The 27,338-nt window shown below is 38.3% G+C and overlaps 1 protein-coding gene across 6 annotated transcripts in view; it reads left to right on the forward strand.

Annotated features, from left to right (window-relative positions):
* LOC121856556 (protogenin B-like) overlaps positions 1-27,338 on the forward strand; it is a 228,077-nt gene that overhangs the window by 61,980 nt on the left and 138,759 nt on the right. For 2 of the 6 annotated variants that reach the window (XM_042352165.1, XM_042352163.1), the window contains one exon: positions 7,877-7,930. The exons of the other annotated variants lie outside the window; for them this stretch is intronic. The gene's annotated coding sequence lies outside the window, so the exon portion shown is untranslated. The remainder of the gene's footprint in view (positions 1-7,876; positions 7,931-27,338) is intronic. 6 annotated transcript variants of the gene reach the window in all.

Raw genomic sequence — 27,338 nt, forward strand, 5'->3', positions numbered from 1 at the left:
GTGAATCACTTTCAAATTCACGAAAAAATTGACTTTAATTTGACTTCTGTTCAAATTACGGTATAACCCACATTCACTTTCAACTAATACCGTGAGTGTGTGTCTGTCTGCCTTCTGTGTTAGGAATAACATTGATACATGTATTTTTTTCTTCAGATATTACTGTTGAGAGTTATCCTTGTACCTCGATTCATCTCTTTCTTCAACACATATATACAACAGACCACTTCTTAATTATATATATAAAGGAAGGTGCTGTATTTCCCCTCAGGTTGTGGATCATTTTTTGCCTGAGCCGTGGGTGTCACTTCGTCAGTTCTTCAAGAGGACATTAGTTAATACACACAAAAGGAATACGTCAACTTCTGCTGCTTCGTCTATAGTCACCCCTTGCTTATTACGACCGCGAATTACTGTAGAGGATATAACTTCAGCGTCAGTAGTAACACCTATAGCAATTCCTGTACTGGGATAAAGGCAGACAACCGAATGACATAAATAGTGGCCAAGTGGATACAGCATTCATCACACGTCCTAAGGGTCACTGGTTCGCATTTAGTATACCCCTTCCTCTCCTTCCTCTCCAGTCTACTCAGCCGTGTAAGGGTTAAAAACAATTACACATGAAGAAAGAAAGGTGTTTGACTCAAGTCTTCAGTATGTTGTATCCGCACTGCCCGTTAACTTAGCATATGGACACCCGAGTCTCCATGATGTCGCGGTAGGTGGGTTAATGGATTACCCTGTAGTGTTCAGTGTTCTCAAGTTTTCCCTGGTGTACTGGCAGGCGGTGCATTAGCAGGTATAGACGTAAAGTATTGTTACCAAGAAATAATGTAAAGTGTGTGTGTGATGAAGTGATAGTTGCTCCGGTGTTATGGTGCTGTATTATATGGTATAGTGGTGTTATGGTGCTGTATTATATGGTATAGTGGTGTTATGGTGTAATGATGTGGAATGCTGCTTGTTTTTCAGTAGTATTTGATCTACTGGCTTATGGCATACTAAAATTTGGCTGCATAAATATGACATACTGTGTGTGTGTGTGTGTGTGTGTGTGTGTGTGTGTGTGTGTGTGTGTGTGTGTGTGTGTGTGTGTCATACTATCTAATGCAGTGTCACGTGATATATTATTTTGCGTGTAGTGTAGCGCCATGACACGCACACGCACACACACACACACACACACACACACACACACACACACACACACACTTGATACAGTAGTCTTTAGTGCAATGACAGGTGGTAGTGTATCAGATGGCAGTAATGTATAGTATCAGGTGACAGCTTATCAAATGACATACTGTCGGAGGTGGGGGGGGGGGCTTAAGAGACTGTGCAGTGAAAACAGTGATGCACAGTGTGTTGCAGTGACAGGCATGTGTGATGTGTGTGGTGTTGTGGAGAGAGATCCCTAGTGAGTTTCTGTAAGGGGGCAGAGAGCTTAGTGGTTAGGTTAGGTTAGGTTTCTGATGGTCCAGCTCTGAGTAGTGTAGTTGCTGGTGAAGTAGATGGTGATGGTGATGGTGAAGTAGATGGTGATGGTGTAGATGGTGTTGTTGTGGGGGGGGGGGATATAATCGCAACCTCCGCTGTGAAATTTAGTGTAATGACAAATGGATCATGAAGTGGTTGAAGCTGAAGTAATTGATGGTGACGTGGTTGATGGTGCAGTATAGTGATTGCTCTTCAGTATAATGGGTCGTGGTTAAGTAGCTGGTAACGTAATGGTAGGTTGTGCCGTGTCACTTGATGCTATATTATATAATGGTGCAATGTTTAATGACGCCTTTTCTTACTGTGATTAGTCAATATTGGCGTGAGTTGCATTAATGGTGCAGTGAATTGATGGATATTTCAGTGACATGCGGTGCAGAACTCACTAATGCAATAACTCGTGTTGCATTGGTATTCATTGCTATGGGATAAGCTAGTAAGACAATGTAAAAAAAAAGTGTTATTGTCCAGCAGTGAAGTGATTTGTGATGTAGTGGCCAGTGTGAGGGAACAGTTAGTGGTGAAATGACTGTGAAATCACTTGTGACAGTGTAAATCGTGGTGCGGAGGCTGATGGTGAAGTAACAAAGGTCTTAGGAGTCTGATGGTGAAGTAGTGAAGTGGGTTTGGTTCTCCGACTGTTGATTCACTAGTGGTGACTTTAGAAGAAGATTTGTGAAACTTGGTGATGCAATCGGCAACAACGGACAAGTTGGTGGAGGGAAAACAACGCATGACTAACTTAAGCGATGGCTCTCTTGCTGCAATTTTTTAGGGCTGTCTATACTAACAAATAATAAACAAACAGTGTGGATGGAGGTAGGTATTGGCCTTAATATCAGGTGACGTAGGTAACATGTATAGGCAAATCACGTCATGTAGTGTAGATGATGTAATATAAGACCTCACTATGGCCGGTGTCATAACAAATAAAGAGACTTCACAGCGGCAGTCAGTTTCCATGGAGTTATCACACACACACACACAACATTGATAACAGGTAAAACACGGTAACATTACACATAACACTGTGATAATTTGTAACACGGTAACATAGCACTATGATAACAAGATAACACACGGTAACATAACACACAACACACAGGAAATTTATATTACAAGTCTTATGAAATAATCTGTTGTCGGCTGCAATTGAAGGTTTATATCAGAGCTTTTACAAACCACCACCCGATTGAGACGTCTTAGTTTTAAATCTGAGAAATCTGGCTTGGCTTCTCAGATCATTGAAAACGGGAAGAACCCCATATAGAAAACGGTAATGACCCTTCATAGAAAACTGTTACAACCCACAACAACAACAGATACAACACAACAACAACACGAACTACAACACAACAACACGAATTGCAACACAACAAGAACACGAACTACAACACAACAACAACAAGAACACGAACTACAACACAACAACACAAAATACAACACAAACTACAACAACAATACGAACTACTACAACAACAAAAGATGTAACACAATATACACCGACACGAACAACAGAAGCAACAAGAGTATTTATGTCCCTACGTGTGGTGACCATGTTCCACCGTGGAGCTAAATATAGTGTTCGTCAGTTGTACCCAAACGTGTGTAGATGGAACCCGATAGTAAGCCTCTGAGGGATAGCGAGGTTAACGCCTTGTGCGCAGTTAAGCGTAATGGAAGCCGGGCGTATAGTGGTAAGTGATTAGGATAAATAGCGTTGAGTATTTTTTTTTTCCTTTGGGGGGGAAGGGGGGGGGGGTGTGTTTATGTTTGTTAGTCATGATAAATGGTGTTTTAATGGTCTTGGTAGCTGTTGGGTCGTAACGTGAGGGAGTAAAACAACAATAATGATTAATTTACGTGGGAATTGGCTCTTCTTCAGGTAAATATATTGTCTGTTTAAAGGTGATATACTTCAAGGGGATATACTCTAGAAATATACCTGGCTGTCGAGACGTATAGTGGATTTTTATTTTATTTTATTTTTTTTAAGGGTTACGGTGACGTCATCATAACCAGGTGGATTTTTTTAATGGGATTTTGTTACTCTCAGGGATTTTGTTACTGTCAGAGCTTTTGTTACTGTCAGAACTTTTGTTATTGTCAGAGCTTTTGTTACTGTCAGAGCTTTTGTTATTGTCAGAGCTTTTGTTAATGTCAGAGCTTTTGTTATTGTCAGCTTTTTATTCCTGTCAGAGCTTTTGTTATTGTCAGAGCTTTTTGTTCCTGTCAGAGCTTTTGTTACTGTTAGCGTCGTTTCTCATTTAACTGTATACGGAAACTCCCCCATTGACAAGTATTGTAACTGATGTGTAAATTAAGGTTAGGTTAGGTTAGGTGTAGAATATAAAATGGAAATTTTTTTGGCGTGTGTGTGACCCGCCAACCGATATTGATATTCAGAAGTAACAAAAAAATTAAATGGTTTGTCTGTCTGTTTGTTTTAAATATCTGTAAAAAACAAAAAAAACAGGAGAGTGTAATGGCGGGTATCCTTGTAGTGCTCGATACCTTAAATACTTTTGTTTTTCATTTTTAACTTTTCTATAGTTTTAATACTTAACGAGAAAATTAGGTTTTTATCGCCATAACATGTAACATGACAAGACACTCGGGCGAAAATATAAAAAAAAAAACTATATAATATTTACACCGGATAATTACTTCAACAGACTCCGAGGAGCTTTCAGTAGTGATGGTTCTGAAAAGACTTGTGTAATGTTAATATTTCTTTGAGGTTAAGGAATGTTTTTTAAGCCTTTATAAAATTCACACATGTTTTCACCTGAAATGGTTGGAAAATGTGGGTGACAGAAATGCCTTACGCCCCAACACAAAGAGTGGTGCGAAGACGTCCCCCACACTCCTCTCTCCCTCTCCCCTCTCTCCCTCTCCCCTCTCTTCCTCCCCTCTCCCCCTCCTCTCTCCCTCTCCCCCGGCCTCTGTTACTCAGACTGATTCATACGCCCCCCCCCCCTGCAGGCCAGTTTCATCCTTTAATGTGTCTTTGGTGGCCCTCAGAGTCTTAGTTCTCGAGTTGAAATATTTCCTTGTTTCATTCGTCATAGTTTTATTTTTTTTGTTGCATTTTACTATTTTATATTTATTGGTTAGGTTAGGCTTGGTTTGGTTTGGTTAGGTTAGGCTAGGTTAGGTTAGGTAAGGTTAGGTTAGGTTAGGTTAGGTTAGGTTATGTCAGGTCAGATAGGCACTGATCTCGATTACCTTCACTTCCTCACCTGTAAAGTAAGGTAACCATTCACAGGTGCGTGGACTGGGTGGGGGAGGGGGGGGGGCTCTATTCACTCGACCGTCTCACCCCTGTTAAAAAAAAAGTAAACTAACTATATTTTTTTCCTTCGCTCTGGAAACCTTGTACTGTGTGTCGAATAAATTTACTCAGTGAAGCAACATGAAAAGAACTATATATTTTGTTCCCCATCTGAATTTATTTACATGTATTTACGGAAACACTTATCCTCGTATCATATTAACAGACTCAACACTTGACAACCACTAAATACGTAACACCGAACGATAATTTCTTCATAGACTTTGTAAAAAAATAAATAAAAAATAACTGGAACAACTTTAATATATATGATGGGAAGGTGATGGAATATATATATATACCTGGGACTCAATTTACCTTAAGCACACAGGTGTATAAGACACTTGGGTTTATGTGTTACCTGTAATTAAACTTTATATTTTCTGATATAAGTGGATCTATGCCAATGTGTTAATTATTTTTGTCTATATTACCTGTTGATGGTGCTAGTGTTTGGTTATTCTTCACTATTTCCCAACACTCTTCTTTCATTGTCCAGCTGAAAGAAGAAGCACAATATATAAACCCTTCATTATCATTACAGGCGTTTCTTTCACTTCAAGGAAAACTAAACGAATTAAATATATTTTGTCTAAGTCACAGAAAAGTCCCTGATTTTTAAGATAAAGACTGTGACCCGTAACCAGGGGATTATAGTGTGTCTACTGATATATAGTAGTTTACGATAGCTTGACGATATAGGAACGTGAAAGTGCTAGGATTCGTGTAAACAAGGCAATGCTCTCGGTACTGTAAACATTGTAGAGATAATCCTTGATGTTTGAAGGATCACAAGACAGCCAGAGGGGGGAAGTGAAGATGAAATACAAAAGTAAATGTTATCAGAGGTGGGAATGTAAAGAGAAGAGATTAAAGGTAAGAAATAGCGAGGTAAGATAAACCTTCAAATGGAATAATTATTATACTCGTGAAAAACAATGACTGTATTATGAGCCAGTTAGAAACAAGAGGAGAAAAATGGTAAAAAAAAATGAGAAAAAGCAGAATATTGAACCAAAAAAGCTTGAGGAGTTAAATATATCAAGTAAAGGTGATATAAGTACATTTGTTTAGGACCAAAATACCTGTGTGTTCGTATCAAAGGTTGAGTTCATCGAGGTTAGGTTAATAATGTTTCTATACAACACATTTTAGAGAGAAGAAATTTTTACCATTTCTTTACAATGAAACTTCAAAACCAGATATTAATTTAGTTAGTGAGGGAATTTATTTAATATTTGAGGGAATGTTATACCAGCTTAAGTATATTCAAGTGGACCTTTTTTTTCTTCTAATATCTCGTTAGGTTAAAACTTATAACTATTGGTTCAAAGTTAAGTGACAAAGTTAGAATGAAAACTTTTAGCCGTGATGGGAGGCTGTTATAACCAATGTCTTCTTGAAACTGATCAGAGAAAAAATATAAAAATGATTCAGGAACAAGTCTGGGAACTTCAACCTGTGTGACGGCCTCGGTAACCTTGCATTTTATACTAAAGTTTAATTACACCGTAACTACTGATGATCCTGGTGGTGACCTTGACAACTAACACAGAATCTTTAATGAGATGTCCTGGGATCTTAAGAAAACACCAAGATGATCGGATTGAAAGGAGAAACCAATAATTATGTATTCGCTTTTTACCTGCAGACCAAAATGTAATTTATACCTGAGACTGAGCGAAACCCTTTACCTGGCATTAATATTCATCCCTGTGTAAACTACAATCTATTGCATCCTTGTAAGTGAAATAAAAATTCGGAGGGGTCATTTGTTCCGGAAGCTTTCTCACGTGACTGATGAGTTCCGGAGTTTTGTGTCTCGTTGTCATAACAGTCAAATACTCGCACGTCTTTAAGGGCTTTGGTAAATAAGGTCAACTCTTTATACCACACGTTGTACAGCCAGGGTCTTGGTGAATGAGAATAATTATTGAAGCATTACGGATCCCCCCCCCCTCTCCCTCTCTCAGGTGTTAGTATTCAAGGATTTAAAATTAAGCTTTAATATTTGTTCATCAGATAAGCTGGGAAAAGAATGTCCATATACCAGAGAGAAAATATATTTTATTTAATGATCTCTAGATGAGCAAGGATCAGGTCCGGGCGAGCATTGAACACCACACAACAGGTATTGTTAACAGCTTGGTGTGACAGGACTAAAGTCTCAGTGGATGAAATATTTAGTCTTGAAAAATACGTCAGACACCATCATTGGCCGCAAAAAAAAAAAACACAAAAAATAACAACAACTGTTTTCTACATTACAAACATCTTCGTTGTTTTTGTAATTTACTCAGCTCTTCGTTAGTGTTCGTCGTAACACTTCACATATTTCCTTTAACTTCACAGATTTATTTATTTATTTATTTATTTTTATCGAATTCTTGGTTTTGCGTCAACACTTAATTATTTATGATGTTTGGCCTCGTATGGGACTGATGTTCTTACTTCAGGTGATGTTGAGGATCGAATCTTCCTTTGGCTAAAATTCCTGTGATGGTGAGTCTCTGGGATGGAAGATTTGTATTTATTTGTTTCTATATTTTTTACAATGAATTCAGTATATTTTTAAAGAATCCTATTATGGACTTTGACTTCTATATCAGCCTTAAATGTAAGTTTTAGTAAAGTTTTTGTGTCCCATCCTTGTCACAGATCTTAGGAGTTTCAAGGCAGACTGCCCCTTTAGCTTAGATCCCCAGGCTGTGTCATTCCCCCAGTTGTACCCCAACCTCTTCGCTTACGAAAAAAATGGGAAAATAAGCAGCCTTGTGTGTCCTCCTTATCGTCACATTTCATCAGAATCACTGCACCAAACAGCCGTCTACAGAGCCAGTTAGTAAGTTACAGAGTCAGTCAAACTGTTACAACTTCAGCCAGCAACCTCGTGAGCTAGACAGACGGGCGGCGAGCCCCTATCCGAGTCATGCTGACGAGTTCCGCTGGTTGGCGCCTCACCACAATTGGCCAATTTTGTTGTTATTGTATCTTGAGATGCCGTAAAGCCTGGGTTGTTGATCCTGGTTCTCTCCTCTACAGGTAACTTTGGGTGCTGGTGTGACCCTGCGTGGTGGTAAACTGCTGACCAACTTGGTAGGTAGTTACGGCAGGTACTTTTGCCCGCGTTAACAGCTGGTAATGATGATGACAAAATTGGTCTTTATATCATGACGGTCAGCGTGTGACTCATTAGAGTTGCATGAGCGGTGAACACGGGCGAGGGTTGCTTGACATCACGTCTGTCCGTCCACTTTATGGAGCAAATTAAAGACAGGAAGAATAGACCAAAATTGGTGTTGTGTGTGTTTTGTGTGTGTGTGTGTGTGTGTGTGTGTGTGTGTGTGTGTGTGTGTGTGTGTGTGTGTGTGTGTGTGTGTGTTTTGTGTGTGTGTGTGTGTGTGTGTGTGTGTGTGTGTGTGTGTGTATGTATATGTTTATATTCGTGTCCATGTGTACCCCTGCGTGCTTGCGTGTGTCGGCATGTCCATGTTAATGTACGTACTTGTTGTTGAAGCCACTATGAAGTGAACACATATAAGATCCTCTTAAGTGTGTGTGTGTGTTTGACCAAGTCATTAATGAGCCAACCTTGAGGTAATTATAATGCCCCTTTAATAATCGTGAATCATAACATGTTCTTATATATGACTGTTTAGTGACTGAAAATTGCGAGTGCTCTGATGAGACTCCCTATCGTGTGGTAATGGTGGCGACCCATAACGTGTACAGCAAGAGTAATGTACCTCTTTTGGTGTTGAATTGTTGATGACCATTGTATTTACTAACCTAGAATATGCGCTTAGAGACCTTACCTGTTGAAGTGCAGTAAAATACATCATTAACAGCAACAGAAACCATAGGTATCTTAGTCAAAAATATTTAAACTTAGGGATTTAGATGAAAAAATAAATTGACTTTATTTAACGCTATGTAACTATTATGTATTACGCATATACACTGACCAAGATGTGAAATCCAAAATCAAATTGGGAACAAATGGATCGAAATCAATTGTTCTCATTTACTTCAAAGGGACCAACTGTGGTTCATCCAACGCCACATAAAAGCCACAATCATGAATTTTAATCCTGACAACCTGAACTAACTAAATAGACGATATTTGTTGAGTGAAATTCTGCGCAGTCTCGAATCTTTCCTACATTCTCGACACCTGATGCATCTCAAATACCCAATCAGAAAATAGACATCAGGTTTCTAAAAGTCCACAGTCGTTTAAGTCGTTTAGTTGTCTGGTTAAGCCATGTAGATGATAATGAACTGTGCCTCCTTCAGTTTAATTAATGATCAACATTTTAATTTCTTTGTACAAGTATAGAAACACGTTAGATCATTATAGAATGTGTGAGAAAGCATTTGCCTCTTCCCCTCCTCCCACCCCTCTAAATAAATCAGTGCTGTATATTTGAATAATTAAAAAAAAGAAAGAAATAGTCTGTTAATGTAACTTTTATGTTTCACGTTTAATAAGTACTTGGCCTGCGTTAGCCAGTCTGTAAATATCGCTCCGGAATAACTGACTGCACTACTGTACTAGACGTAAGCCTAAAATACTCTAAAATTATCCACTTTTTCTACATCTTCAATAATATGTTGTTCTGAATTTTCCGATGATGAAATGATAACGTACTGTATGTCGTCGTCAAGTACAGTATAGTAGTTAGTTATCCTTTTGTCGACTCTTGTTCACTAAAGTAAGAGAACATATTGTGGAAATACAGAGAGAGATATTGGTGAAAAAGTTGTTATAGTAATTCTGAATTTGAATATGACGTCAAATGAATAATTCAGTGATTTAGAATATTTAAATTCAGCAATGTTTGTGATGTTTACGCCAATCTGTGTAATGGTTGCGATATTTTGTATGTTCGTGTGACCGGTAGAAATTTAAAGAGAGGATAATGCAACGTGTTTTCATTAGACCGATTTCCACTTAGCCGCTGTCCGCCACACACTGCTTAAGTTTATGTTATTTGCGAAATTTGAAAACTTTCACAAAATTACATTGTTTATTCTGGTTTATATTATGAATTTTAAATATAACTACAGATAAATCTTTCATTATATGATAACTTAAAGTATTACATCAGTTAGGTATCATTCGTGTCTGAAATCATTCCCGCTGTCAGATTATTACTCGAACAAGTATGAAAATCGTTATAAAATGCATCAATGAGTGAGAAGGTTTGAAGAACATGACAATTTGGTGTTAATTTGTAAAGGTATTTCCTCATCAAGTTTAGTACAGTGGGACTATTAAATTGTGTGTGACCGTGACAAGTTTAGAGCTTTAGTTGACTGTGGCCACCAGGGTAAAGTTACTCCCCGTTGTGTTGTGATGAAGGATTTACCGTCCAAAAGTGTAATATGAATATTTTTTTTCTCTCAGTGAAACATAATTAGTTTTCATGTACGCAATGAATTGAATGTAAATTTGGGTATTTTATGGCGGAATCTGATTGTGACTTGAGGTTGTGTTGAAAGCGTGAATAAGACTTGATTTTCAGCTATTTTCAGTGTGTGGGAGGGGGAGACGACGCTATTTCCCACATCTCTTCCTACAAATTTAACGACACTAAGCATGTATTTAACATATACTGTATATATATACTTGGAACGGCAAAATTTAAAACATTTATTAATCATGAAATTTCCTTAGTGGATTGTGAAGTTTATTGTTACCGAAGATTAAATTGTGTTAATCATCTTGAGTTAGTTAGAACACAGTAATCCGTACACAAGTTCCCTGGTTACTTACTGCCACAGCATCAACAATTATGTAAGAGCTCCTTCTCCATTCTGAGGTGTGTTTCTCAGTGAAGACATGTGGGCAGAATTTCTCACGAGTTCTCTCTCTCTCTCTCTCTCTCTCTCTCTCTCTCTCTCTCTCTCTCTCTCTCTCTCTCTCTCACTACTCTAGCCGAACGTAGAGCGACGTGTGTGTGTAGCTGGAGCATCTCGTGCAGCCACAGTTGGTTTACGAGAGCTCACATAACTTTCCTATACCAAGGGCAGTCCGGGTAAGGGAATACAGTCACTAACTACCATCCTCACATATAAACAATCCTAAATTAACAAGCTTAGGTAACAAGTCCTACAGTACGTTCAGTAAACATGGCTGGCTTATGACTGAACCACACGGCTGTTACACCTGACCTGGCAAGAGAATATAATCAAGTTATAAACTGTCTGTCATATAACACAATAAAGTAAATGTGTTAGTGTGGTGGATGGCTGTTTCCTCCTAGTCCTATGTTATGTTTGCACCTGCCAGCGAGAGTCATCAAGGTGGGCCCTCTGAAATATACCTGTGATTAATGATATGGAAGACAGTAATTAACTACACTATATGTTGGAATAGGTGAAGATAAAGGTATTCTCCTCTCAGAGTTGTTTGGTGTCTGTGTAGTGGTTATCTCCTTTATAATAATAAAAGCAAAAGTTGGAACTATTCATAATTTTTACCTCATAATTGGTTTGTTTTTATTGATGAGTTGTGGAGTTATTTTTCATACCTTAAAGTTGGGGTATTTTTTTATTTTTTTTTATTTTTTGAGATTTTGACCAGAATTCAGGAAAACTTTGTCATTCACTCTGTCAGGATAACGTGTGAATGGTTAAGGTTTCAGGTTACAACACATTGCATGACGGACCAAGAAAATATTGCGACTGAAATATATCGTTTTTTTTTAATCTATTTTTCCAGTATTTTTCAATTATATTCTAAATTTATATCTATCAATGACTCGCGTGACCTCTAGCCTAACCTAAGATAATAAACCAACTTCTGAAGAATTATATAAACTTTTATTGAACAAGATCTCATTATGTATTCATTGAACTAATTTTTATTTCGTTACTCTTACTATTTTTAGTCCGTGTCCGTCCGTTTGTAAGTCCCGTGATTAGTTTCCTCGTAAGAACACACACACACACACACACACACACACACACACACACACACAAGCAGCATCCCAACTAAATTTCACGTTGAACTAAATAATCATAGAAATTAAGTCACGTTTGGTATATTGCCACTTGTGAGTTTGTTTAAGAATAAGACACTGTTGGTGTTTGTTTTGTGACTAAGACCTTATCTGAGAATGAGACACTGTTGATGTTTGTCTTAGAAGGAGAGACTATCGATATTTACATCTCTCTGTGATTTACTACAGCCCCCCTCACCTTCCCTCCTACCACAGCACCATGTCTCCCCCGCCTCCCATCTTGGTGATTTGACTCCACCATCAAGAGCCTCTTTAGTCAACTCTTGCGTTTAAATTCACCAAAGTGTGTGTGTGTGTGTGTGTGTGTGTGTGTGTGTGTGTGTGTGTGTGTGTGTGTGTGTGTGTGTGTGTGTGTGTGTGTGTGTGTGTGTGTGTGTGTGTGTGTGTGTGTGTGTGTGTGTGTGTCTAGCCAACGATAACGTCACCCTTTACAGTATGTACCCGAGAAAAAAATATATATTCTAAGTATTCGTTATATTTAAATCGTGTTTGGTGTTAGGAAATTGTTTTTTGTTTATATACAAGTAATTAGTATTTAATTTTTCCCCTGCGGTGTAGTCAAAATTGTATTAGATATGATCAATTTGTACTCGTCAGTTCATTTTCCTCATGTCTAGGGGGGGGGGTGTCATATCTACCAAGTAAATTGTTATACTCGACTACAGATCTGGCTGAGTGGGTGGATGGGGTGGGCGGGGAAAGGCGAGGAAGATGGGTGGGCGGACGTCGGCGGAGTTGGGTGGGTAGTTGGGTGGGTGATTGGGGGCGTTGATGTTGTTAATGTATTACTAAACATCAATAACTAAATTCTTTAAGTGTGTATTCCAGGTTAGTGAACACCCAGACACTAACGACTACAGATTAGAGATAGACTTCCTGTAGGCGGACGATCAGCACCTTCAGAAGTGATCTAAGTTTCTTTCTTTTGCTTTATGTATACAATATGATTTAAATACTTCATAATTTTACTGATATGTAACCAAGTAATTCAATTAAAAGTTCCTTGCTGATCAAAACAAGGACGAGGTGTGTGTGTGTGTGTGTGTGTGTGTGTGTGTGTGTGTGTGTGTGTGTGTGTGTGTGTGTGTGTGTGTGTGTGTGTGTGTGTGTGTGTGTGTGTGTGTGTGTGTGTGTGTGTGTGTGTTGTAGAGAGATCCACTCACTGTATAGATTTTTACTCTACTCCGTTCATATACTTCATCCCTTCACCATTTTTTTTACACTCTTTAGAAATTTAATGTTGATCTACAGTCTTCCTTATCATAAAAAACAAAATATAATCTCAAGTATTTCTCTCCATCATTGCCAGTTCCTCACTTCTCTTACTTCCCTCATATCTCCCCTTTTCATATTACACCATCCATCTCTCTGCCCTTTTCTTCTCTTACACGCTGTTTCCATGGTCAGTGAGAGTGAAGTATAATCCATTCCCTTTTTCAAGCCGCTATCCCTTGTACTATACACTAGTACCCTATTGTCAGACCTCATCATCATTCACCTCTTTCTATTCTTATACTTCTCGTCTCAGTGGAATACTCTCTCTCTCTCTCTCTCACACATCTTTTCCTACAACTTCTACAACTTTTACAACTCTTGAAATACACTACATTACCTTTCACCCAGCTTACAACTGAGCAAAGATCTTTATTTTTTTTTGTCCGTGTTGTGTAGGGGATGACGAACGTGATTACATTTTTGTCACTTTCTACGAGGGGTATATCCTTTAAGCGGCCATACTGTCACGTAAAAGACCTTTCTCTAGTTCTTCATATTGTTTAAAATATGGAAAAAATAATATAAAATTGTTTAGAGTAATAATTGTCAGGACGCCGCAATTCTGGATATTATTAACACGAGAGAAGAGGTTAGAATTTTCTTCTTTGATCTTTCACGCTGACAATTCATTGAGATATAGATTTAATCCTTTCTTCATTTTATTCCTTCCGTCTGTTATCGTTGATGAAGGAGATACGTAATGGCTTATCTCTGCCCCCAGGATCATTGAAGGCTTGATGCTTAACCCAATTGGACTCACACACACACACACACACACACACTCAACACACACACTCAACACACTCAAGGAATGCTTATATGTGTGTGTGTGTGTGTGGCTTTTTTCTTTAATCTGGTCTTTTCACCACTGCCAGTTCATCTCGCCATTGAATTTAATGTGTGACTCAGGTGGGTAGAGCTCTCTTATGACAACCTCGACACGAACAGTTCATTTTACATAACGCGCGTGTGTGTGTGTGTGTGTTTGTGTGTGTGTGTGTGTGTGCGTGCCGTGGCCTAGGAGGAGTGACTGGATTATTCTCCCTAAACATGACTCACTGCAGAACTCACTAGCAATACCTATACCTCACCTGTGGTCACTAATTACCCCCAACAACTCACCTTATCTCACCTGTGTTCTCAAATTACCCAACACCTCACCTGGCCTCCATCTTCCTCTACTAATAACCTAACCTAACTTAACCTAACTTAATCTAACCTAACCTAACCTTATATGTATCAATGGATTGTGTTAAGTTACAAAACAAGTGGATGGCCATGTTAAATAATGCTCCAGGTATAAAGTTATTTCCTGTACTGATATATATCCATTATCTTATCAGCTGTGCGGTTTTAAATAAGACTGTGTTATATTCTTCCTGTGTACTAACGGTGTATAACTGTATTAAGATTTATGGTAATGAGATTATTTACTGAGGTTTTCGATAATGATGATGATGATGATTATTATGATGATGATGATGATGATGATGATGATGACTACTGGTAATAAATAACTCCTGAAGCAGAATTTACTGTTATGCTATAGATTCAATGAGCGTAGGACAAAAGCCCCCTAGGACAAAAGCCCCCTAGGACAAAAGCCCCCTAGGACAAAAGCCCCCTAGGACAAAAGCCCCCTAGGACAAAAGCCCCAAAGGACAAAAGTCCCCAGGAGAAATAATAGGAATTTTTAAAATAATTACTTTATTTTTTTACAGTTTATGAACACTTCTCTAACCTTCGGGTCACCTTAGTAAATACAGAATGAACATGACGGTAAAATATGTCGTCTTTTTTCTTTTCTATTTATTTAATAATGTTCTATATCAAAATTGAAAAAGTTATAATGATCTAATTATTTAAATCGTAATAATTTCATAGTTAAATCTATATATTGTTAATATTTCTAATGACCCTCTCTTTAACATAAAAAACAGGGGGCTTCTTTCCTATTTTGCACTTTTACTGAGGGGCTTTTGTCCAGGCCCCGATTCAATACACTTAACTCAGAACGGCAGTGAATGTCTCTTTTTTTTTAGTTACTAAGAATCATTTGTAATTATCACCTGTAACAAGAATCTTACAGCAGAAGTACAGGTGAGTAATTATAAGTTTTGAGTCTTACTGTAATGCTTGGTAATTTCAGTGATTTTTTTTTCTTCTCATTCTTACGTGTTCTTTCATTGTATTTCTCCCGTCAGTCATTCCCTCTTTATAATTGTAACATTCTCTTAACCCACTCGACTGACTTGTTCTTTCCTAGGGTTTAGTTCGTCTTTATACTTGTTTCTCTTACTTCCCTAATTCATCTCCTTCTATTCTTATCGTTTATCTTTCTTTACCAGTTTTTATACGTCCGCAATAAACCCTCGTCAGCTTAACTTTCCCTCACCAAATTTTTCTCTCATATATACTACACACACACACACACACACACACACACACACACACACACACACACACACAGGCGTTTCATCCTCGGTATAAAATTTCGTAAAGACGTTAACCAATTTATCCCTTGTATGCGTGGCCGATACACCTTCAGCTTTGATTTTCTTTTATAGACTTCCTCTCCTATACGGTTATTCAGAACTATCACACTCACACCGATTATTTCACCTTTAGGAGGACTTTTCACTCGATTTGTAAACACTTGAATCACATATCCTTTCCTATACTGCTCTCTCTCTCTCTCTCTCTCTCTCTCTCTCTCTCTAGTAAATCTTCCGTACACTGCGACCAGACCTTACCCTCATCATCACTATGACTTATACATGAGCACCATCAACACACCTCTCGTTCTGTGTACAAGATATCACCACCACCACCACCGCCACCGCTACCACTACCACCACCACTACCACCACCACCACCACCACCACCATCACCACCACCACCACCACCACCACCACCACCACCACCACAACTATCAGCCCAATGCCGCCTTTCCTGACTAATTGACTGACAGTGATCTTCCGTGCTAATATTCAGTTCTTATCTCACTGTATCATGGCTACCAGACGTGTCATCAACCCAGCTCTCTAACCCAATCACCATTATTTCTGGGTCATCCTTGTTTAGTTGTTTATTGGGGTTGTTTGCTGTTGTTAGGACCTATGTAGTTACTTGTACTGCAACACACACACACAGACGGGTATAAGTTTGATCGGGAAGTTATTTTTTTTTTATTAATATACTGTTGTGTCACTCTTCGTGCTTCCGTTTTAATGGCTCAGGAAGGTTGACTGACAGCCAGGGTCATAACAGACAACGTGCCACATATCTCAACCTTTAAGGAGAAGCCAATGGAAAGAAATCCATTTTTATTTTATTTTTTTACAACCTAACCTAACCTAACCTAACCTAACCTAACCTAACCTAACCAAACCTAATCTAACAAGTGACGTAGAAGAATTTAAGTTACATAAAAGGGGAATTTCAACTCCAGGGATTTGTATCATATAAATTGAGTTACTCTATAGTTTGATCTCTTGGTTAAGTCTTTAGAATAATTGAAAAATTTTGATTTCCCAAAATATCTACAAACTTCAGGTGTAATGTGATGCAGGTGAGTAAATTTAACAGACTAACCCCTCAAAAAAACTGAAGGTTAATTATCTGTCTATGTTTGTGGGGTAATTACTTAGCATAGGTGATAAGGCAGGTGGCTGAACCCCTATGATGACGGCAAGCTCTTCCCCCCACGCTCCTTCTCCCATTTACATATGAAATTGAAAAAAAAGTGAAAAATTATATGTGTTTTCCTTTGGTTAGGTTAAGTTGTCCAGGTTTCTAATATGCTGGTTGAGTGAATTATCGTTTTAAATAATAAGTTTGTTTTATATTTTGTATTCGTTGATTATAATAAATATGTATGGATATTTATAATTAGGTTATTGTTAGTAGTTGTGAGTTGTATTGTACCTATCATATTGTTAATTGATACTCGTGGGGTTAAATAATTATTAAGAGTTGATTTATATGTATTTAGTTAATGTGAAGTTTATGTATGTTATATTCTGTTGTTGTTTTTTTCACCACACTACACCACACCTGTTCCACTACCACTATCCCACCTCACCATACCTACATCACCCCCCCACCTCACCTGAGCGTTTCAGGTGTGTTGTGCCGACAGTGTACGGTACCACCGAGTTATCATTGTCTATATATTTGTTATTGTAGTTACATCTCGTTTGTGTTTGAATGAAGAGTATTGTTTGATTTAATTGCTTAGGGTTGTGGGTCGTGTGCAGTAAAAAGTGAAAAAAAAAATATATATCCTCCCGTTTTATATGTATAGTATTGACCCTTTTTTTTTATTTGCGTGTTATTTATTCCAAAGAGATGATAGCAGTTCCCATTGATCACCGTTAACCCCTGTCTACCTGTTGGTTCTGTTGTCTTAAAGTCTCAGGTTGGCAGTATGTATATTTGTCAATGATTTTATCTCATTAATTCTTTTTTTTTCTATAAAAGGTGAACTTAAAAAAAATGACGACGGTATTTACGTTATAGTGAATGGTAAAATCGGTAGCTTTATTAACAGGAAAAAGTTTGGTATTGAAAGTAGACTTGTTGCCAGGTAAGCAAAATCCTAACCAACCCTACCCTACCCTACGCCTACTTAACCCTACCCTACTTTACCCTACCCTGCTTTACCCTACCCTACCCTACCCTACCCTACCCTACCCTACATGACTACTATCGTCGTGAGGTGACTGATCGTGGAGTCACCGAGGACGTCAGGCACTCACCTACTCAGGATTCTATCTCGGTATTCTTACAGGAGTTGTGGAGACGAGCGCCCATGACAGCGGATCCTTAAAGCGGTAAAAGACCAAGAAGGATACTACTTGGTCTCTCTCCTTGGCATGTTTGGTCTCAGAGTGGGTGAGTTTGTGGGTGAGGTTGTGGGTGAGGTAGTGGGTCCTTTAACATGATAGGTGAACGATCCTGTTATGTGGAGCCGTGGGTGATGTGATGTAATTTACCTTTTATAATAATGAAGAAGTTTGTTGATGTGTAATTACTGTGGCGGAGATGTTCGGTTGTGTACTCTTGGCCAAACAGAGGTTAGGTTAGGTTCTGGCCTCCCTAAGTTGTGGTTGTTGTATGATTCACGATAATGAGTCTTTTACAACTTTCATTGATTAGGTAATTAGCCTGAGTTCTTGTATCTCCATTCTTATTAAAACTTCCTTAGAAATTTAACTGGTACTTGGAGTTTTTAGAGATATTGTTTGGAATTGAATTTTGATTAGCTAAAGTTATTCCATTTAGTTGTGATATCTACTGTGGTATTCAGCTCAGATCTTAACTCCCCCTCCCCCACTGCAGTTCAGCCATAAATCAGGCGAGCAACCCCACTCTGCAGACAACCTCTAAACACCAGAGGATCGTCAGAGGCTGTAGTCATTGGTAAACAGTGAGCATTTAAGCATTTAAGGTCTAGCAAACTGAGGCTGACAGAAACACGTTGAACCCAAACCACTACTTATTGTTTTTCGTTTTTTTTAGAAGAAATGTCCATCGAAATTATGTTACTGGAAGCTTTTGTAGTAGGTCATCGTGCCAGGTCAGGTCAGGTCATAGGCTTTCCCATTGTAAAACCACCGCTTAATGTTTACTTCTTACTGAAAGCTTTGGAACTACTATATCTTGAGGTGGTATCAAATAAGTCACTACTCTTATGTCTGTATAGGAACCATGTTATTACTAACCATTGTGTCTAATTTAGTCATTCATTCACTGACTTTATGTAGACGATTAATGGAAGACAATAGATAAACTAAATTAAGATCGAAGAGTATCTGCCCCTTTTCAGTATTAGAGGGACATATCTCATTCGTTAGAGTCTTGGATATAGGACGAGTGAGTACCTTTATATGGTCTCATAGTCCCAGTTGTAATCGTTGAGTCTTAGGTGGTGAGCTTGGAGTCTTAGGTGGTGAGCTTAGAGTCTCAGCTGGTAAGCTTGGAGTCTCATGGTAAGCTTGGAGTCTCAAATGGTAAGCCTCCATTTCTCACCCCAACATCCGCATGGCAACAGACTTCGAGGAATTGGGGGGACAATGGGGGGGGGGACGGGGGGGCCATAGTGTTCTTGTTGTTAATTGTGACATATAAACTTTCCTCATGCTGTTTTGGATGACCTTCCTATCTTATACCAAACCATATTGGGTCTTATAGGAACCTCGGTGTAAGATCCAGTATATCGCCTTCTTGCACTCCCTAATTACTCATTGACTAACACGATCTAACTGACGATATACACAGCCCTTGTCTTTAGTTTAGTGGAGTTTTACGAAGAGTTAAATTGGATCCATGTAATAATGCTTGTTGAGGTGTCCAAGGATTGTGTTTGATGTTACATGTATTGTGTACACGAGGCTATACCAACGAGCCTTGAGAATAATGCTTCAAGTTAGAGTCTTATTAGGAATGAAGACTCATTGATATGTTTGAAAAGAGATATAGAATGGAATATGGTCGCTAGTCTCTATACACTATTCACACAATTTTTGCATCAGACGGTTACAACTGTGGGTGACGATGATACGATTCTCTATCATGCAGAAGACTTTTTGTACAATAAAATCATCAAGAATCAATCTGTTTTATCATCTATAGGCAGCCAACAGGTGACTAGTTAGGTAAATGATAATATAGGTTGTTTTGAATTTGACCTGTGTGTGTGTGTGTGTGTGTGTGTGTGTGTGTGTGTGTGTGTGTGTGTGTGTGTGTGTGTGGAGAGAGTGAGAGAGAGAAAATTTTTTATATTTTTTCATAGATCTTAATCATGAGATGGACGCAAACGGGAACGACCAGTTAGTATTATTTTTTATTTCTTCATTTTATTTCTTGGAACAGATGAGAGGTCGCTGTAGCCACTTGTACATGGGGCTGGGGGGAAGGGGGGAGGGCTGGGATGGGAGGGGATGGGAGGGGAGGGCTGGGATGGGATGGGTAGGAGGGGATGGGATGGAGAGAGTTGCAAGTTACCCCAAGAAATAATTCATAAAAGTTCAAACCCACCGTAATAACATCTGACATTCTTATACAAATCTTAATGATGAAGAAATCTGCCGTGAAATCCTTATTGTGTATATTAATGTACAAAAAAAAACACACACACACACACACACATACACAAAAAAAAACGTGCAGTTGCTACACACTGACATGACAACAACCTTTCTCCTCCATTGCGTATTCGTCAGTTTTGAATTACCAGTGTAGAGTATGATTACAAACTTCCTCTACTCTTAGGTTGTTATAAACGGTGATATTATTTTAACACTGTGGTAAAAAAAAAAAAAATATGCAAGGCTACCAACATAGTCATAATTCAACGTTGGTATTTTGTATTGCATCGTATTTCGAATTTTTGTATCGTAAACTTTTAAAAGACAAGATACGATTTTTTTTTGGAGGGGGGGGCTCATTTGTATTGATGGAATTAGTCGGTTTGAATTATTATTATTTTTTTTTTCGTCTCCGGAAATTTAAAAAAAAAAGTCTTATGGTTCATGACGCAGACAATACTTTTTTTTTTACTATTACGTTCAGGTCTCGCCAACAACAGTCATTGTCTTACTAACGCACTACATTATATTCAAGAAGTAAAAGACGTGTTTGAGGTAATGTACAACTTTATTTAGGCTATTTTTATTTTTTCTCGTCTTTTTTTTTTCAAACGGGATTTTAGTTTTAGGGTTAAATTCGTAAATATTTGATAAATGGGTGAAATAAATGGGGTAGGGGGGAATGGGGATAAGAGATATAATCAGTAATGGGAAGAGATAAATAATTATCCATAAAAATCTTGTTTACTTATGATTTTTCCCCCCATCTTTCACTAGTTCCTTCCCTCCTTCCTTCCTTCACCCATGATTGATATTGATCCTTACTCCTTCAGGTTGGTTAGAGTCCTCGTATCTCCACTTACAAACATACATACATGTGTGGTGAGTCAAGAGCTCATTCACAAACAAGGAATTACCACGCACTCGATTTACTCACGTTTATTTCTCGTGTCATCATCGGGGAGCCAAAAAGGTGTGACTGTTTATTGAGTGTTTGTATTATTGTAAGTATATTGTATAAATCGCTACAGTACCCGGGGCATGGAGATAACGAGGTGCATAAGGTGGATTGGTCTGAGATGAGTTTGTGGTTTTAGAAAGAAAAAAAAAGAAAAACTGAAAAAGAAGAAAAAAACCGAAATATTATGATGGTAGAATAAGAAGATAGAAGAAGACTGAGAAAATGATTAGCGGGGACAGGTGAGTGGGACAGGTGAGTGTGGCAGGTGAGCGAGACAGGTAAATGAGACAGGTGAACGAGACAGATGGAAACAACATTGTGAGGGAAACTTAAAAGGACTTAACAGATACTTATATTGTTGAAGAGGGAAAAAAGTGATACAAAAATTGTGAAATGCGTTTAGGTTAGGTTAGATTGAGATGTTCGGAAAAGAAAACAACATTTGCTTAGGTTTTCTTGAGGTGGGAGGTGAGGGGGTGGTTAGTTAACTATTACTCTCTCTCTCTCTCTCTCTCTCTCTCTCTCTCATTCTCATATAACATTATTTTGTCATATAAGATTTACCAATTAATTGACTTGTTTTGTTATTGTTGATAAATTTGAGATATTCTGTTCCTCCCACATAAATAAAACAGACTATATCAACTCTCTACGGTAAGGGGATTTTATTTTTATTTGAGACTTTTTCTTTATTTTGTCCATTTATTCCATTTTTTTCCCCAGTGATTTTTTTTTCTGGGAGACGAAGCTGTACTGTTGATATGAAATTTATTCGATTTTTTTTTTACAATTGATCTATTACTTCCAGTCTATTAGTTAAGTTTATTAGACAAAAAATATACTGAGAATATACAATACAGTATCAAATAAATTTTTCTTCCTTGCAAATTATTTAATAGTTACTGATTATTTTACTTAATATTTTCATGAAGTGGAGCTAAATTCCTGGTAAATTATTAGGTGTCTTTTACATCATAATTATCTTCAATAAACATCCATTAAAATAACAATCCTCATTTTTCTGAAGTCTTTGAAATCAACAACCAAATATAATCTTCTCCCACCACACACAAATTGTTCCAGGAATATATTATCGAACTCTAAACAGAACTTACATTCAGTCAAGTTAGAGAAGAGGCAGAGAAAATATTCAGATCAACTCAAACTATCACATGTTATCTTGGGATTATTTCAGAGACTCACCTATGCCACGAGTTAATGTTATGTCAGTCTGTTGATGGTTTTAATTCAGTAAACATAAGGATAGTAAATAAAAGTGCTTTGCGAAACCTGTGAATTGATACATAAATCGGTATTAAAAGTGAGAAAAAACCAGATTATTCTGATTATACAAAGAGAGAAAGAGAGAGAGGGGGGGGAGGGGGGCGGAAGGTTAAGAGGAGTGGATAAAATTGTCTTCACGAGCGTCTTTCTTCCTTAACAACAACACGGGAGGAAGTTTCTCAATCGCTCACTTGGGAGAAAAATTATGCCTGCTTAGATCTCATTATTGGATTTTGCTGACGACTCTTTTGACACCATACCTGATACACCTGTCGACACTCACTACACATTAACACCACAACTGATACACCTGTTTACACCCACCACACACTAACACCACACCTGACCATCTCTACTTAGCAGGGAAACATAACTCACCTCATCAATCCGTTCTCACTGACACACAGGACGAATAACATGTACCTGAGGTCTTTCACTGAGGTAGAAGGGCTGAGGAACTACGGGTGAGCCATATTGGAAGAAAATATGGAACCTAGATGATATTTGACTCGGCTCCAACACGATATAAGAGCCAGACACATCAACGTGGCGATGGAAAGATGAAAATAGGAAGTTTAAAAGGTGCCAAGTTGTCAGACGGAATTACAGTGACAAATTGTAAAGTAAATGGAGAGTGTTTTGTCACCCGGCGGAGTGATACAGGCTGATGGGATCTAACTCTGGTCTTCCTGTGTGGACATCCAATACATCATCCAACACATCACCCAACACATCACCCAACACATCATCCAACACATCACTCAGCACATCACCCAACACATCATCCAACACATCACCCAATACATCACCCAACACATCACCCAATACATCATCCAACACATCATCCAATACATCACCCAATACATCATCCAACACATCATCCAACACATCACCCAACACATCATCCAACACATCACCCAATACATCATCCAACACATCACCCAACACATCACCCAACACATCATCCAACACATCACCCAACACATCACCCAACACATCACCCAACACATCATCCAACGCATCATCCAACACATCATCCAACTTTAATTTTCGTGTTTAATATTATAATTATTTTCTCTGCTGCTACACCTGACAAGAACTAATTATTCGTAATGAGATAATCTGAGATAATTTTGCAATAGTGTCGACGAAATGATGACTACTGTAAATACGGTATAGGAATGTCATCTAAGGTTAGGTTAGGTTAGGTTAGGTTAGGTTGGGTTACGTTAGGATATTCAACCTCCTTGGTATCAGTCCTGTGAATTCCTGTAAAAAAAAAAATATTTAATCATGAAAATGTTAGATTACAGCAGCGGCCAGATCGTTCCTGTGTGTGTATCTGTGTCTCTCCCCTAAGGCTTGGTTGTTTACACTCAGTCACGCAGCGCTGAAAAGGTGCACCTGATTTTACTGTTGATGAAGTGAAGGTAGTCCATTGCAGTGCCTCCCACGTTGCTACCTTGTGTGTACAGCTCATATACACACAAATTATGCGCATAAACAAGCAGCAAATTCAGTCATACACACAAAAACATACATTGACACATTCACATAATAAGAACACATACACAGATATACCTACACACATACACAGATATACCTACACACATACACAGATATACCTACACACATACACAGATATACCTACACACATACACAGATATACCTACACACATACACAGATATACCTACACACATACACAGATATACCTACACACATACACAGATATACCTACACACATACACAGATACATATCATAAACTAAGAGTGTATCAGATGGTGGTTGACGCCCTCTAGCGGTACTGGGTATAAACACTTGTCAAGATGGCCGGCCACCACCAACAATACGGCGTCCACGGATACTCTCTGCGTTAATACACTATCAATTTTCAACTCTTATTACTTTCTAAATAAGGACAGTACCACAAAACATTAAAAAATCATAAATATTAACGAGTTTTTTTATTGTAATTTATCATGAACAAAATATTCTTTGTTGTTGAGAGAAAATCCTAACTATGTATTAAGGCCAACGGGAAATGTTGATAAAACTGCCATGTTATTTTATGGAATTAAGCTTTTAGAGCCTTCAGGTGTAAAGGTTGGCTACATAACGTTTCCTAAGGGGGCATTTGTATCCCTGATGGAAGTTTATACCACTCATGTAGGTCACACACACACACACACACACACACACACACACACACACACACACACACGCACGTAGGCGGTATTTGGATCTAATTAAAAATGTCTAAATAATTTTCGTTCATTGTATTGTTATTTTTTAAACCTGTACTTACCTCTTGTGTCTGGCAGGGAGGTAAGGATGAGACTGTAATTGGCTGATATAATGACGCGAGGAAGTGTATAGACGGCGCTGTGATTGGCTAATGTACTAGAATAAGGCAGTGTTGAAGGCTCTGTGATTGGTTAATGTACAGTGACAAGGAAATGTACGAGGCCTGTGATTGGCTAGTGTAAGTGGATTAGAAAATGGTGGGATGTGATTGGCTTTCAATGAGAGTCGGGGGAATGTTTTTTAGACGCCCCGTTGGGTCTGTGTACAGAAGTAAAAAAAACAAACAACAAAAAACGAAGAAAAAACCCCAGAGAGCTTTGAGAGGACGTAAGGGGAAAATAGTTTTCAGAACCTGTGATTGGCTACTTTATATGGGAGGGGAAACTGTAACTGAGACTTTGATTGGCTCTTTTACAAGGGTGGGAAAGTGTGAGACTGAGGCCGGAATTGACTATACTTTACGTGGAAAGAAAAAAAATTCCCTTGACTCAATTTGATTTACAAGAATTATATAATATTCATCGATCCATTTTTTTTAGTTATTGTATTATGTAATGCAGTATCTAGTCCATTTGATTACATGTTTAGTTTAATGTTTCACTTAATTGAATCATTTACTCTCATGTTTCAAACTTCTGAACCATTTCGTTGTGTTTCAAGCTCCTGCCCCCACATAAGCACATATTATGCAGTACCACACACTCTTCAACATATAATTGCACATATCATACTCTAAACCATTAGATATGTTTTTTGCTTTTATATGACACAGTATTAAGTATATCACATTACAGTTTTAACACGCCTGACGCACGTAACACTCTCTCTCAATATTTGTTCTGCTAACTAACACGAGCAACACGAGAGGTGGGCGGCGGTGTAAAGGCATTTTCTGATCTCTCTATTTACAACAGAAACAAAAATCCCTAAAATATTTGGAGCTAAGAAAAGGGGCGAAGGACGATAAACCCGGGAGTTCAGGTTGGTACTCGCCAGCTGAGTACAGGTGTTAACTTAGGTAATTTCTTGTGCTGCTCACACTTACCCTGGAGTACTGTATTGGGTCATCCTTACATCCCTCCCTCCTCCTCTCCTCTCCTCTCTTCTTTCTTACCTTGACTCAACATGTCAATGGTGGGCTGAGGTATAGGTTTTCCTGAGCCCTTAACTCCGCACTTACTCAGCTAAACTCTCTCTCTCTCTCTCTCTCTCTCAGTCAGATCTATAGCTAAGACAAGACCGACTCTTTCTTTCAATCATCAGGTGTGTGAGTGTTGGGCATTATGGAATGACAATCTTGATTCCTCCTGTCACCTCCAGCTATAGGGTCTTGGCCTGCCGTAGGGAAAGAAAAAAAGAGCCTACCTATGAAAGTCTGCGTGACGTTTAACTGGCGTAGGAGTTTCAGCATTTTGTAATTAGAAAGGAAAGTTTTTATTTTTATAGAAGGAAAGTCATGTTTAATTCTTTTTTCCGATGGATACTAAAAGAGTCCGACTAAAAATTCTTCCGCTTATGAGGAGTTTTTTGATACACAGATCTCTCTTGTAAACTATAACCATGAATAATGTTGTTTTACGTAATATCCAGGAAGAAAATAAGGTTTAAATCATTTTACTACGAACGAAACTGCCGAGATGTTGTTCATTATAATTTACGAAAAAAAAAAAAACGAAAGTATCCCAAAACTGAAAAATATGATTGTTGTGTTTATAAAACTTACACAAAGGAACTATGTCAGGTATACAGTACGTGACTAGGACAAATATTAACCCCCTATAAAAAACTATGAGGACACCCACAAAGATACTCCTCAAATTCAGTCACTTGTTGTATATTAAGTGAATATTTTTAGGTGCATCGACCGGAAAGTCAACGAGTTTTTGTAAACCGGTTGTCAGATGAGATTTTCATTTACATAAACTAGCCGGTTTGTCAGGGGGGGGGGATCATCAGCTCACATTTCAAACTATTATCCTAAAAGTACTCAATATATTTTTTTGGGGGGGTAACCATAACGCGGCTGTGAGAGTAAATCAGGATAATGTGTGTTGTGAGGGTTAGGATGCGTCCCCCTATCCTTTGCGCGCAACTCTCTCTCTCTCTCTTTCAATTATATCGCTGGTGCTGAGAAATTTGCCTATCAGAAGCCTATAACTGCATTACTTGGGAAACATTTCTCTCTCTGATCAGCTATTAGGAAACTCCAACGTGATTGATCAGTTGTAAATGAAACATGGTGATTGGTCAATTGTTGGGGGGGTAACAGTGTGAGATGCTTGATGCGATTGGTCGATTCTTATTGAAACGTAACCTGATCCACTATTGGTGTTGGCATGGTGACGTCAGGCAACCGTTACTTGGCTTAGTGAATCTGTACTGACTGACTGACTGACTGACTGACTGACTGATAGAACATTTTCCGAACTATGAGTGAGTTTCCTTTTGCCTACAGGAACAAATTGGCCCTTATCTTATACTGCGCTGCCAGCCGTATAAGTTTTACACGAGCTTATTAACTCTTATACAACTAATGAATAATTCTAAGTCACTCTTGTG

This window comes from Homarus americanus, unplaced genomic scaffold (genome assembly GCF_018991925.1).
Source record: "Homarus americanus isolate GMGI-L3 unplaced genomic scaffold, GMGI_Hamer_2.0 scaffold936, whole genome shotgun sequence".
NCBI classification, from domain to species: Eukaryota; Metazoa; Arthropoda; class Malacostraca; order Decapoda; family Nephropidae; genus Homarus; species Homarus americanus.